Consider the following 13,996-nt stretch of genomic DNA (forward strand, 5'->3'; position numbering starts at 1 on the left):
ACAGGCTCTAGGCGCGCAGGCTCAGTAGTTGTGGTGCATGAGCTTAGTTGCTCCGCGGCACGTGGGATCTTCCCGGACCAGGGCTCGGACCCGTGTCCCCTGCACTGGCAGGCAGATTCTTAATCACTGCACCACCAGGGAAGTCCCGGGAGCCAGTATTTTGACCCCTGTTTTACAGATGAGGAAACTGAGGCCCAAAGAGGGTGTGTCATTTGCACAGTTGAGAGCCATCTGACTCCCGAGGCTGCATTCCTCACCATGTGTGTCGGAGACCCAGGTGTGATCTTCACGTGGTGCCAAAGTAGGTCAGTTCAGTCTCTGGAGAGCAGGGGGCACTCAAGGTGTGTGAGGGCAGTCATCCGTGGTCTAGAGGAAAGAACTAACTGTTGAGATAACTTTGTACTCTTCAGCCTGTGGTTTTCTCATCATATGGACAGCCCCTCTGTAGGAGACAGATGTACTGGGAAGGGAGCGTGCCCATAGGGGAAGAGAGTGGGTGGATTTGGAACTGGTGCTGCCGGTACACAGTTCACCTCCATATAGAATTACAGGGGCTTAATTTCTTAAAATTTAAAAACATGGCAAGGATGACTTAAAGGAACTTGGATAATTTTGCTGTGGACCAATGAAGCTAACAATTTGTGGGCAGGTCGCCGAGACAGGGAAGATTTTTCATTTTCTTCCTAAAAGAACTCTAAAATAATATGAGTCTAGTTTATGTATTTCGCCGTTGAAGGAGGGGACTAGGTAGAATGATACCGTGAACGGTGCGCTGACCCAGAAGCCAGGAGGACAGGGCCAGGCTCCTCCTGAACAAACAATCTTACACTCTCAGCCTCTGTTTCCCTTCTGTAAAAGAAGCCCACTGGATGATTTTTAAAATTCCATTCAGCCATAAAATTCCAAGATTCTCCAACATGTTTGTTGCAGTGACAAATAACATAAGTACTTTTAAAGTAGTAAAAGCACTACTACTTTACAGCTGTACTACTGTTATTTACAGTAGTACAGCTGTAAGGTAGTAGTACTTTTCCACTTCATCCTGCCTCTGCCCCGCCCCCCCCACCCCGGCTCCACGGCTCCCCGGCTCACTAGCTGCTATTGCTGCCGCCAAAGCCCGAAGCAGGAACTCAACCTCTTCATTAAAGACAAACAGAACAGCTCCCCCTGGATGTAGCCACAAGGTGTCGGTGAGAGATTGTCTACCCAGGAGGAGCTCCCTCCCACCTTGAACAGAGAGCTCGGAAGAACACTGGGAAAGTGAGCACTTTGATAAGAAAGGGGCATTGAAGAGGAGTATTTATTGGAAAGCAAGTCTCCCTCTGCTACATGCAGTTTGCACCACCCACAGTGTCTGTGGACCCCGTGTTCCTGCCAATAACGCAGCCTGCATCTTCCTGCCTTCCATGTCTGCTGCATCAACAGGCCAGTTACCAGCTCTGAAAGCCCCAAGGTGTGGCCCCGGTTCAGTCCTCCCTGTCATTTCTACCGCCTATCTCTCTCTTTCCTGAGGCCAAGTGCCCGTGGATCCTGGCCATACATGACACCCTGGAGTTTACAAGGGAAGGGAGCGTGCCCACAGGGCACGGGAGCATTGCTTAGCTTCGTGGGCATAACAGGCCCTTTATTTTTCTCACACGTCCGTCACCCTGGGGGGCTCCCAGGATTCAATGTTTTGTATCTGCCTTTTCTCTGCAGCTTCACTATTCCCCGCTGTTATCTTTGGCTCCGTTGCTATGGGCGGGAATATTTTCTTGTCCTTGTTTAATAACTGCTTGGCTGCCAGACGGGCTCATTTCTCATTGTATCGGTGCAGGATTAGCTGAGATGTTTGGGAAATATTTCCTGTATTAAGCAGCAGGGGAGAGCTTGCTGGGCCCGTACCTTCTTTTGACATCGCGTCATACTTTTTCTCCACTTTTTCCCTTGGAATGTGCTGAGGCCAGTTCTTTGCATCCAGAGCACCAGCCCCTCCCTGACACTTTGCAGAGCTCCGTCCCTTTCCAGGTGCCCTGTGTAAACACTCCTCGGGGAGGCTACAGGGAATCGCAGGCAAGCATCTCAGTTGATTTTTGGTATTTGGGGTCCAACAGTGTCCTACCCCACCAATCTATTTCCCAGGTTTAAAATCGCCTTTAAACCTATCTCATACTTCAGATTCTTTGACAATTAACTCATCGGGCTTCTATGGGAGCCGCCAACTGATCGACAGGGATCTTAAAATGGGTATTCTTCGGTGTTGCCTAGAAGTGATTGCAGGTTTACAGCTCTCTCTGAAATTCTTTTTTTTTTTTTTTTTTGCGGTACGCGGGCCTCTCACTGTTGTGGCCTCTCCCGTTGCGGAGCACAGGCTCTGGATGCGCAGGCTCAGCGGCCATGGCTCATGGGCCCAGCCACTCCGTGGCATGTGGCATGTGGGATCTTCCCGGACCGGGGCACGAACCCGTGTCCCCTGCATCGGCAGGCGGACTCTCAACCACTGCGCCACCAGGGAAGCCCCATCTCTCTGAAATTCTAACTGCTCATAGAATTTTTGGTATTCTTGTGTTTGCTTGTGATAAGCCTCAGATGACCAAGAAAAACTATCCCCAAAAGTTACCGAAGGAGGGCAAAAATCTATGACTTTTTGGCTCTTGATTAGATGGAGATAAAGAAGAATACGTGCTCAAAACCTGGCCGAAAGTCATAGCCATAAGTTTGGTTGCATCGCAGTGGAAATGACACAGGCTGGTCTCAGGGTGGGACTCTCGGTTCTGAAGTCTGAGGTCACCTCCTCAAAGCCCTGGGGACTTGGGTGCGTCTCATCTGTAACATGGGAGGACTCTGACTCACACGGCTGTTGTGGAGAATGAGTGTGAGAACACCTTGTAAACGACAAACACAATATTACTAGAATTATAGGAAAACGGATATGAAAATACTTGTAAAATGAGAAGAACGGCACAAGAGCTAATGCTGTAGAGGCTAGAGTGGAAACCTAATGGAAATGGAAATGCGCTTCAAAGGGTGGGAGAACCATTTCCTCTTTGCCGTGGAAATTAACCCTTCTTTTTAAAGATGGATTCCCCTTCCTGCGCTGGACGAGTCAGAGCCCACCTCCCACCAGAGAAGTGCAGCTGCCCAATGCTCACCGCCCCGGTCAGGGCAGGACATGGGGGCCTGGTGACCCAGGCTCAGCCAATCCCGCTCCTGCCCTAGACTTTGCTCTAGAAGCCAGTCGTCCGAAGAAGCTCCATTCTGGCTGCAGAGGATGGAGGTTACCGTTGCATCTGGTTCCTGGACACGGCAGTAGTGGGGGACCCAGAGGCTGGCTCCATTAGTCACCCTCCTGTGGATGGCTTGGGGTGTCACTCCTGGATGCCTTACCTCCCATCCTGGTTTGGTAAACAACTCAGAGCTTCCCTAAGCTCCCAATATCCTTTCATATAAAACTTTGTTATGGAACATTTCAAGCATTCAGAAAATCGAAGGGAATAGCATAATGGACCCCTGTGTACCTATCACCCAGTTCATCAGTTATCAATATTTGGCTGATTATTTCACCCATTTCTGCTCCTCCCCTCACCTCTTATTTTGTTTTTGGTTTTGGCTGAAGTATTTTTAAATAAATCCAAGATACCATATTGTTCCATCCATACATATCTCAATGTGCATTTCTAACTGATAAAAAGAGAGGGTGTGGAGAAAAGGGAACCCTCCTACACTGTTGGTGGGAATGTATAGGTTGCTACAGTCACTATGGAGAACAGTATGGAGGTTCCTTAAAAGACTAAAAACAGAACTACCATATGACCCAGAAATCCCATTCCTGGGCATATATCTGGAGAAAACTCTAATTCAAAAATACATACACCCCAATGTTCATTGCAGCACTATTTACAATAGTGGAACATGGAACAGGACATGGAAGCAACCTAAATGTCCATCAACACAGGACTGGATAAAGAAGATGTGGTACATATATACAATGGAATATTACTCAGCCATAAAAAAGAGCAAAATAATGCCATTTACAGCAATGTGGATGGACCTAGAGATTGTCATACTGAGTGAAGTAAGTCAGACACAGAAAGACAAATATCATATGGTATCGCTCATATGTAGAATCTAAAAAAAAAGGGGTACAAATGAACTTATTTACAAAACAGAAGTAGAGTCACAGATGTAGAAAACAAACTGATGGTTACCAGAGTATAAGGGGGGGTGGGGTGGAGGGATAAATTAGGAGATTGGGATTGACACATACACACGACTATATATAAAATAGATAAGTAATAAGAGCCTGCTGTATTGCACAGGGAACTCTACTCAGTACTCTGTAATGGCCTATATGGGAAAATAATTGGAAAAAAAAAAAGAGTCGCTCTATGTATATGTATAACTGATTCACTTTGCTGTACACCTGAAACTAACATAACACAACATTGTAAATCAACTATACTCTAATAAAAATTTAAAAAAAAACACCATTTTTTCTAACATAACCATAATGTCATTTTCCCACTCAGCAGGATTCATAGTATTGCTCAGTACATCCCAGTTGTCATTTCTGCTCAGATCAGTAGGAAATGCTTTGTGTTAATTATAAGACCCTGCCTAACACCCTCTCTCCCTCGGTTCTGTCCTCTTGGCCCACAAACAGAAACTTCACCTTGGGAAGGTCCTGAGGGAATACATGCCTCTCCCCCACGTCCCATCTCTTGGTGGAGGAGCAACGTACCCAACAGGTGGATTAGGAATGAGGAACTGAGTGAGAGGCTGGGCTCCTCCAGGCATCTCTCTGGGATGGGTCTGTCCCCAGAGCAGCTGCGTCCACCCAGCTCAGCATCCACAGCCCCAGCACATGTGACCCCGGCCCAGGCCCAGCTTGGGGGGTGAGTCTGGAGGGTTGTCTCTGCCTCGAGGAGTGAGGAAGTGATTCTGGGTAAACAGATCTGCTCTAGGAAACCCAGCTGTCCCCAGCTGACTCATCCCAACAACAGTCTTGGAGCAAAGCCCTAGGAAACCTGGTTTGACCAGCATCTGTGCTGCAGCTTCTAACTTCACCAGCAGTAAAGCTGGTATTTTGGTCTCGTCCTCTGTTTGATTTCAGCATCAGTCTCCAGTGTTCTGAATTCAGTGGAAAAGAAAGAAAAGGTGATATTATTTGTAAGCCATCAACTTCTACATACTCAAATTAATTCAACCATCATTACTATACACCAAACCCAGCACTAAGGACCGATGATGCAAAGATGAAGAACGTCCCTGCTCTAAGGAGCCCATCGACCACAGGGGTGGCTATAGTCAAGCAGAAGTGACCCCGAGGGATTCTGGGGTGCAGATGCGGGGGCATCAGATGAGAGAGATTTCCTCAGAGAGATTGGGGGACACAGGCATCCAGAGGGAAGAGAGACGTGCAGAGGCCAAGAGAAAGGGGGAAAGAGCGCAAAGTGCAGGGACAGGAAGGGCTGGCCTTGAAGGAGGTGGGAGGCCGGCCGGTTCAGGTGCCGACACCTGGGTCGTGCCCACCTGGGAAATGTGGCCCCATTTTAAAACCAAGGGGGTGACATGGAAGATTTATGAAGAGAGGCAATTGTGAAAAGATGTTTTTAACAGCAGTGCGGAGCATGAATGCACAGAAATGAGACACGAGTCTGGGGGAACACTTAGGAGCCTATTGACAACAATCCACAGGGATGCAGGAAGGCTTGAGCCAAAGGGGCAGATTCAGGAGATGTTCTGGAGGTCTGATTTCTGTCCTACTTATTCCAAAACAGAATGGTTCCGTACATACACATAGAACACAGGAAGGTATTAAAAAACAGAAGCAGACAACAAAGAGAAAAAGAGCATAGGGTAGGGACCAAAACTGGGGGCAGGCATGAGATGAGCACATTGTGTGTGTCTGTGTGTGTGTCTGTGTCTGTGTGTGTGTCTGTGTGTGTTTGTGTGCACATGTATGCATGTCTTTAAATAAGGAGAAGGGAGTGACAAGGGATGGATCACGTATCTGGCTCTCAGCTACCCAGCAGTCAACACCAGCAGGGAAGTATCCTTTACACAGGTCACAGTGCTTATAAGATAAACGTCAGCCAGTTGTTCAGGAGAAGAACAACCTTCCTGAATCTAAGGCCAAAGCACTTTTCCTCTGAGTCCTCACAAAGAGGATTCGTGCAGTGTAGGTAACAGTTTCCTCACTGCAGACAGAGGGGATTGCAAAGGGGTGTTTCCTCCAGTGATCTTTAGTCTCCAACCAAAGGCAATAAACTGAAAGTGTGCTCTTTTAATGACTGGCTTCTTCCACTGAACATGACGGTTTCGAGGTTGTCTGCACTGTAGTGTGTCAGCTCTTCAGTGCTCTTTGTTGCCAGATAAGCTTCCCTTGTAATTGAGAGTACTCTGGTCTCCTCTGGTTCCAACAGTCTCACTGGCGTCACTCAGTCTCTCAGGTAAAGTTCTGTCCTCAGGCATCCGCTCCATGGCTTGGCCTCTCCCGAGATGGGGTCTGGGTGTCCTGGATGGCTGGGACCCGCAGGTCTCCCTCCAGGCTCCAGCCTCTCTGGGTGCCTGGCAGCATTCTTCTCCTCCCTGAGCTCTGGGAACCCGGCTGCCTCTGCTGCTCGCTGCCCCACCTGCCTCTGTTCTGCTCGCTTGACTCAGGCGGGCCTGGAGATGTCCCTGTCTGACCAGCCCCCTTGTCTCTGGTGCCACATCTTCCATCTTTCCCCCTGATGACCTGCATCCTGCACAGCACACAGGGGTTTCTGCACCCCTCCCTATCACAGAGGAGGGGGCTGCCCGGGAGCAATACCCCAGGCACGCTCACTGCCCACTGCGTCACTGGGCCGTCCTTACTCTGCTGTGGCTTCCCTGCTGGCGCAGGGCCACGCAGGGCTCTAAGTGAGGGGTGGGCACAGCCCTCGGTGCCTCACGCGTTTCCCTCCACTCCTCTACCGACCCCACCCTCTGGGGCTTCAGCTTGCTGGGGAGAAGTCAGGACACATGGGTCTGACTGACCTCTCAGGCCGTCTCCCCCTTCCCACTCCTCACTGGACACAAGGGTTGGGCTTTCTTTCATAGAAGGAGGGAACTTCCTTTAGGATCCTGAGACTTCTCTAGCCTTGACTTATGGCAAGTTCAAGATTTAGCCCCCAAAAGCTGACTCTTGATATGTTATTGGTATTTTAAGGAATGTAGAAAAAAAGGTGTTTCTCTCAACAAATCCTGCTTTGAAGGCTAATCTTATTAGAACTCAGAAATCCTAGGTTGGTAGCCAGATACTAAATACTGACCCCTTTTCTCCATTTTCTTGTTATAATAGAATGTTCCTCCCCACTACCAATTTAGAGATAGAAGATCATAGCTGGCTGAATTGGGAGAAATCCCACACATAGGGAAATGTGAAAAAGAAAAGGCAAAACATTTCTACTGCAAACTTCTCCAGCATAGGAAAGGAGCCATATCTGATAGATGGAATCCCGAGGCTCCTGTTTAGATGCATGAGGGTAAAAGTGACCCCCAGTTTCTGATTTAGGTGATCAGGTGAATACACTGAACCAGGACAGGAGATATGAGAAGAGGATCAGGGGAAACACTGGGTCTACAGCAGCAGAAGTTGGAGGTGAGGCACTTACTGGACATCTGGGGGGCGATGCTCAGATAGCTTCTGGAATCATAAGATCCAGAGAGGATGGGCTGGAGATAAAAACTTAGGGCCCAGTACCACTAAGGTGGTCATTCATGTGAGGATTAGATATTTCCCAAGGGGAGGGCTGCTGATTACAGTTTAGGCAATGTCAAGGCTTTAGGGGTTGTTTGGGTTTACACGCATCCTCCCAAATTGCTTTGTTCTGGCATTAAGAAGGTGGCTTACACAGACATAGAAAACAAACTTAAGGTTACCATAGGGGAAAGGGGAAGGGAGGGATAAATTAGGAGGGTGGGATTAACATTACACACTACTATATATAAAATAGATAAACAACAAGGATATACTGTATAGCACAGGGAACTGTACTCAATATTTTGTAATAACCTATACGGGAAAAGAACCTGAAAAAGAATATATATATATATATATATATATATATATATATATATATATATATATATAACTGAATCACTTTGTTTTACACCTGAAACTAAACACAATATTTTAAATCAACTATACTTCAATAAAACTTTAAATAAAAGAGAGAGAAGGATGAATTGGAACCAAAAATATAAAAATAAAAAATAAAAAAACATTTAGGCGTGAAAAAAAATAAGGTGTGTTAGTAGTGTGGAAATAAATCCCATATGACATTTTGTTAGCCTACCTTGTACCCTGAACACATGTAGACATGGGTTCCACATTTCCCCACTGCTTCTGAATTACACAAATCCCTAAATTCAAGGTCCCCCCCAATACGATTCGACCTCGTTTTTGTAATCTTGTCCCCCAGTTCTTCCTGATACACACTCTATGCTCCAAGCAAACAGGAGGATTCCTCTCCAATCCCTGGAAACCCCCGTCCATGCCTTTGCTTTTCATAGCTCTTCCTTCTGAGATACGTTCCACCCCAGGCCTTGTCTCCTAAAATCTTGTTCATTTAAAGAGGCCCTGCTCAGATGCCACGTCTATGACTATTTCCCCCACCATTAAACTACTGCCAACATTCGTTAAGAATATAATACGTACAGGGATTTCCCTGGTGGCGCAGTGGTTAAAAATCTGCCTGCCAATGCAGGGGACATGGGTTTGAGCCCTGGTCTGGGAAGATCCCACATGCCACAGAGCAACTAAGCCCGTGTGCCACAACTACTGAGCCCACGTGCCACAACTACTGAAGCCCATGCACCTAGAGCCCATACTCCGCAACAAGAGAAGCCACCACAATGAGAAGCCCAAGCACTGCAACAAAGAGTAGCCCCCGCTCGCCGCAACTAGAGGAAGTCCGAGCACAGCAACGAAGACCCAACACAGCCAAAAATAAATAAATAAAATAAATAAATTTATAGAAAAAAAAGAACATAATAGGTGCAAAGCACTGCGATGGGCACCGAGAGGGATGCCCATATGAGTGGGACGCAGCTCCCACCCTCTTAAAGATCAAATTCAGCCATCTATGTAACCCACCAACTCTATTATGAAGTCCTCCAAATTCCTCAAAGGCAAGCCCACCCACACCTACAGACAGTTAAAATTCGGCTTCCAAAGCCACTCCAGCGTGGCGCTCAGAAACATGAATTCAGGGGGTCACACATCCCTCAATGGCCTTTATGCCATGGTAGAATATTTGCCTTCTTTTCTGACAGCATAATTGTTGACATAAAGATAAAACACATGGGACTTCCCTGGCGGTCCAATGGTTAAGACTTCACCTTACAATGCAGGGGGTGCAGGTTCAATTCCTGGTCGGGGAGCTAAGATCTCACATGCCTCATGGCCGAAAATACAAAACATAGAACAGAAGCAATATTGTAACAAATTCAATAAAGACTTTTTAAATGGTCTACATCAAAAAAATCTTAAAAAAAAAAAGAAAAGACACGTGTGGCGATGCTGTGAAGGTGACACAGCATCATTTCAAGGGACTATGGGTGGTATTATGGAACCAAAGTGCATTTTCATTTCTGTTCAGAAATCCTATACCTTCTGTCCTTGACCTTGGGCTCACCTCTGTCCCACCCTGGAGGTAGCACACATGGTTTTCCAGGGATTCATACTGCCTGTGGGACAGAGAGGCACACGCAAGTGTCAGGTATTACTCATATCTTTACTGTAAACTCCACCTGGAACCTGAAAGCCTGGTTTCACTCCATTTCCTTACATCACCACCAACTTTGATTAGGAGCCATCAAAAATAGGAAGCATCCGGAGGTCAAAATCAGAGTTGGGGGCTTCCCTGGTGGCACAGTTGTTGAGAGTCCGCCTGCCGATGCAGGGGACGTGGGTTCGTGCCCCAGTCCGGGAAGATCCCACATGCCACGGAGTGGCTGGGCCCGTGAGCCATGGCCACTGAGCCTGTGCATCTGGAGCCTGTGCTCCGCAACGGGAGAGGCCACAGCAGCGAGAGGCCCGCGTACCGCAAAAAAAAAAAAAAAAAAAAAAAAATCAGAGTTGGCCCCGGATGAGATGGTGAAGCTAGCAAGCTTCATCTCATGTCTCCTTCCTCTCCTTTCTCTGCTTTGTCCTGCTCCTCGTCCCCATCGCAGGGGCCTTCTCTAGCCCAGACACCTTCCCTAGTGTCTGGGGAGGAGCTGATGACCTAGTTCTTACTAAGATGTTAGTGACTTAACAGTTAACCTCAGTTTTTTTTAAAAAAGAATGGACAGTGAGGCAGTGCTTAAACCAAAGAATGAATAACTGGTGGTGGAAATGGACTCAACAAGGAAAAGCAAGTGAGGAATATTTTCAGCTGGAGGAATATTCTATACCTGCCCCCCCACTACAGCAGCACAGGTGACCTCCCACCACTATAGGTCTTCCCAGAACCCACCCTGGTGGCTGGAGCATTGGTCATTCACTCTGGGCACCAGGGCATCACCAGATGGGCGGGCTCCTGAGCTCATTAAAATCCAGAAAAGAGAAGGACCATGAGAGTGTTACTGGGAGCACATCTCAGGCTGTGGCTAATCTGGGCTTGGGAAACTTTCTGGGCTGGCCTGGCTCCAAGGCCACAGAACACTGCAGTTAATCCTCCAGGACTCGGGCGGTGGCCAGAATCCTCTCCGGTATGAGCTGACGGCCTGTTCTAGGCACAGCCGGCCTCCACCCATATCCTGGTGGGACACAGTAGGCGAAAGGCCATGTGAAAGATGGAGCTAGTTTAGAAAAGGAGAAAGAATTTTTAGCAGATACTCAGGGAAACCTGGGGTCCAGACCCACTGCTCCTGCTATTAAACTTGGTCCCCGGTGGCAGACGCTGTCCCCAGTGACAGGCTCCCCTTCCGCCTGGAAGCAGGAGTTATTAAGCATAGGTGCGTCAGGATGAAGACCCAGCCATTTCTGAGATGCGATTATCCTTCATACCAAAATGAACCACAGAACTTCGCACATCCTCCATCATGAAGGGATATCGGTCATTACGTGGTCAGGAAGCCAACATTTCCACAGCACCTTGTACCTCTGCTTCTCAAAGTGCAATGCCTAGAACCAGCAGCATAGGCCCTCGGAGCTGCTGCAGAACCCCAGGCTCCAGCTACTGGATAATCTGCGTTTTAACAAGGTGCCCACGTGGTCCCATGGCCCATTAGAGTTTGAGAAGGACCACTTCAACATGGGCAGTACCTGTCTGAGCGTCGTGGCACCTCAAAGCATGTATGGGCTCCCTGTGATGCCCGAATAAGCCCGAACTCCTCAACAAGGTTGGAGACGGCCAGCTGGTCTCTGCCTCCTGGTCGAGCTTTGGCTCCTAGGCTCCCCCCAGCTCCCCGTGCTGGTCTCTCCAGCATGGCTGTGAAGACCTCTTTTGCTGGGCTGAGCACATGGCCGTCAGATGCAAAGTTCTCTTGGCCTGGCGTCTCCTCCACAGAGTCATCCCCTTCTGTTAACTCCCCTGTTATCCCTTCAACTAATATTTAGGGGGCATTTCCTACATAAGGCACCCTCTTGGGACAGCCCTCATGGAGCTTACATTGCAGGCCCCCCAAATTTCACCTAAAGTCATCTCCCCAAGGATGGCGACCCTGACCCCTAGAGAAGGTGAAATCCCTGAGCGTTATACTCACAGCCACATGCACACCCCGTTCGTAACACGTGACATTTCACCCTAGTTCGTGGCTCGTGTCTTCCTTGCCTGTTTGTCTGCAGCCCCGTGAGGGCAGGCCCTGTGTGTCTTGTTTGCAGCCTCTCCTTTAAGCCCTACCTCACACAGACAGGGGCCCCGTGTACATTCACTCAATACAGGGAAGGTTTCTAAAGTCAGGGAGGGACATGGCTAAGAGGCGAAGAAAAAATTAGGGCAGTGACAATGGGATTCTGCTGGCTCTCATCACAGGCACGAGAGAACGGCTTTTATCTTTGACTCTTATTTCTTTGATCTAAACTTCCAAAGAGATGATCTGTGCCCGCAGTGTGTACCCTTTGAAGAGAGGAAATCTAAGCTGGCATCCACAGTGGAATTCCTGTCTGCCTAGATGCTCCTGGAACCCAGGCCCCACTCTCCCTTCCAAGGAGAGAACTGCAAAGACTGCGGGGGTGGAGTCAGGGTGTGTGTCCAACCGAGGATCTGGACCATGTGATGCTGTGTTCCCACCCCAGTGGGATGCACTGTGGCTTCCCCAGGCAAAGGAGATGGAGGTGGCCTCTAATGTGTGGGGGACAGGCCATCCCCTGCAGGAAGGACAGAGGCCAAGACAGGAGCACAAAGAGAGAGGTTCAGGCATTTTTCAAATCAAACTTTATTTAGAGATAGTGGAACATAAAGGCTTATTCTAGATCAGTGGATTGGGACAGTCAGTACAAGAGAGAATATTCCTTTCTCTCTCCTTTCGTAGGTGGCTACAGTGCAAGGAGCCGTAGAAACCTAAGGAGATTCAGACTGGTCATCAGAGACCACAGGGGCCGACTTTCAGAGTCACTTGACTTTACTGCTCAGTATCAAAAGATGATCACCAAGTAACAAGGTTGGTGCCTTTTTCAATGTGCTTCTCATCTTTCTTCATGTGTTTCCGAGGCAGGAAAGGCAGATGGTGTGGATCCCAGGTCGGTCAGTCACCGGGCTGGGCTCCAAGAGCTTCGCTGACCTTCCCCAGGTCACTCGGACTCCTGATTCCAGTTTGCTGTGATTCCCATTATATGCTCATGCCATGGCATGAAAACTGCGATGAGGTCAGGCAGATGCTCTGTAACCTTGAGCTCTGAGCAAAATTGGTTACGACTGCAGCTGTCACACAGAGCCTGATGCAGGCCAGCAGCCCAGGCAAGCAAAAGCCACCCTGAGTCAGGACAGGGCTGCTCTCAGGAAACCTTCGGATAAATTCCCTTTTCAATAACAACTTCCCTTATGTAAACTAACCAAAAGAAAGCAAACCCAAGCCTCTGCATATTTGAATTGTTTTGTATTATTTTAGCTGGTCTTAGAGTGCTTATGAGTCAGAAGGAATTTCAGGAAATACTGCCCATATCACCAGCTGGAATCCAGGGTCTTGTTTCCCAAGAGCCCTCAGACACATGGACATGTGTTTCTGGGTGTGCACGCACACACACATACACACACACTCACTAAGCTCACACCCGCCTACACTCACTTTCACAAACTGACAGACTGGCATGTTCACATACACTCATATACACTCACACATACAAGTCACATACATGCACACCTTCCCACATGATCTCTCACACACTCAGATTACACACAGACTCACACCCAGACAGCCGCATATATACACATGCATGCTTATGCACACAGACATACACACATATGCACACACACTTGTTTCTGGCCAAGTCTCCCTGATGCTAAATATATGCACAGTGGACCCCTCACAAAAAGCACTTGTTGCATGAGAATTAAAACTGAAGAATGTCCACCGATCTTTTAGATATTTCCAAATGTCCGCGTGTTTTGCTTGGTGGACAGCAGACTGTTTGTCCAAGGCAAGTTTTTCTCTGCAGCTCCTTCTCTCTGGGGATGTGTGAATCAGTTATTCCTGGTTATCCCTCCCCACCGACGCAGAGCAGTGGGAAAAGTGAGGGCAATTAATTAACTCTCTCTCCACTGCAAAAGACAGATGGTAGAAAGCCAATTCAGAGGACCTGAGGCTGGAAGGGACTTTGCAGGTGACAACTCCAGCCCCTCGTGACTTCTCCACAAAGGTCCAGAAGCCCCTCACACCTTCTACCCTTTCCAAAATGGTGCATTGCAGGTCGTCCCCAGCTTCCTCGGGGACTTTCAATCCCTGCCAAGTCCAGGGAGGCTGGGACAAGGAGGTGGCCCCTGTCTGTGGGAACAAGGCTCCCTTCTGTAAATGTGACAGGGCCCCTACACTCTTGGCTTTCGTACAAAGCCAATATTTGTTCTTAACT

The sequence above is a fragment of the Mesoplodon bidens genome, assembly GCF_964165515.1.
Source record: "Mesoplodon bidens genome assembly, chromosome: 7".
In the NCBI taxonomy this organism is placed as follows: Eukaryota; Metazoa; Chordata; class Mammalia; order Artiodactyla; family Ziphiidae; genus Mesoplodon; species Mesoplodon bidens.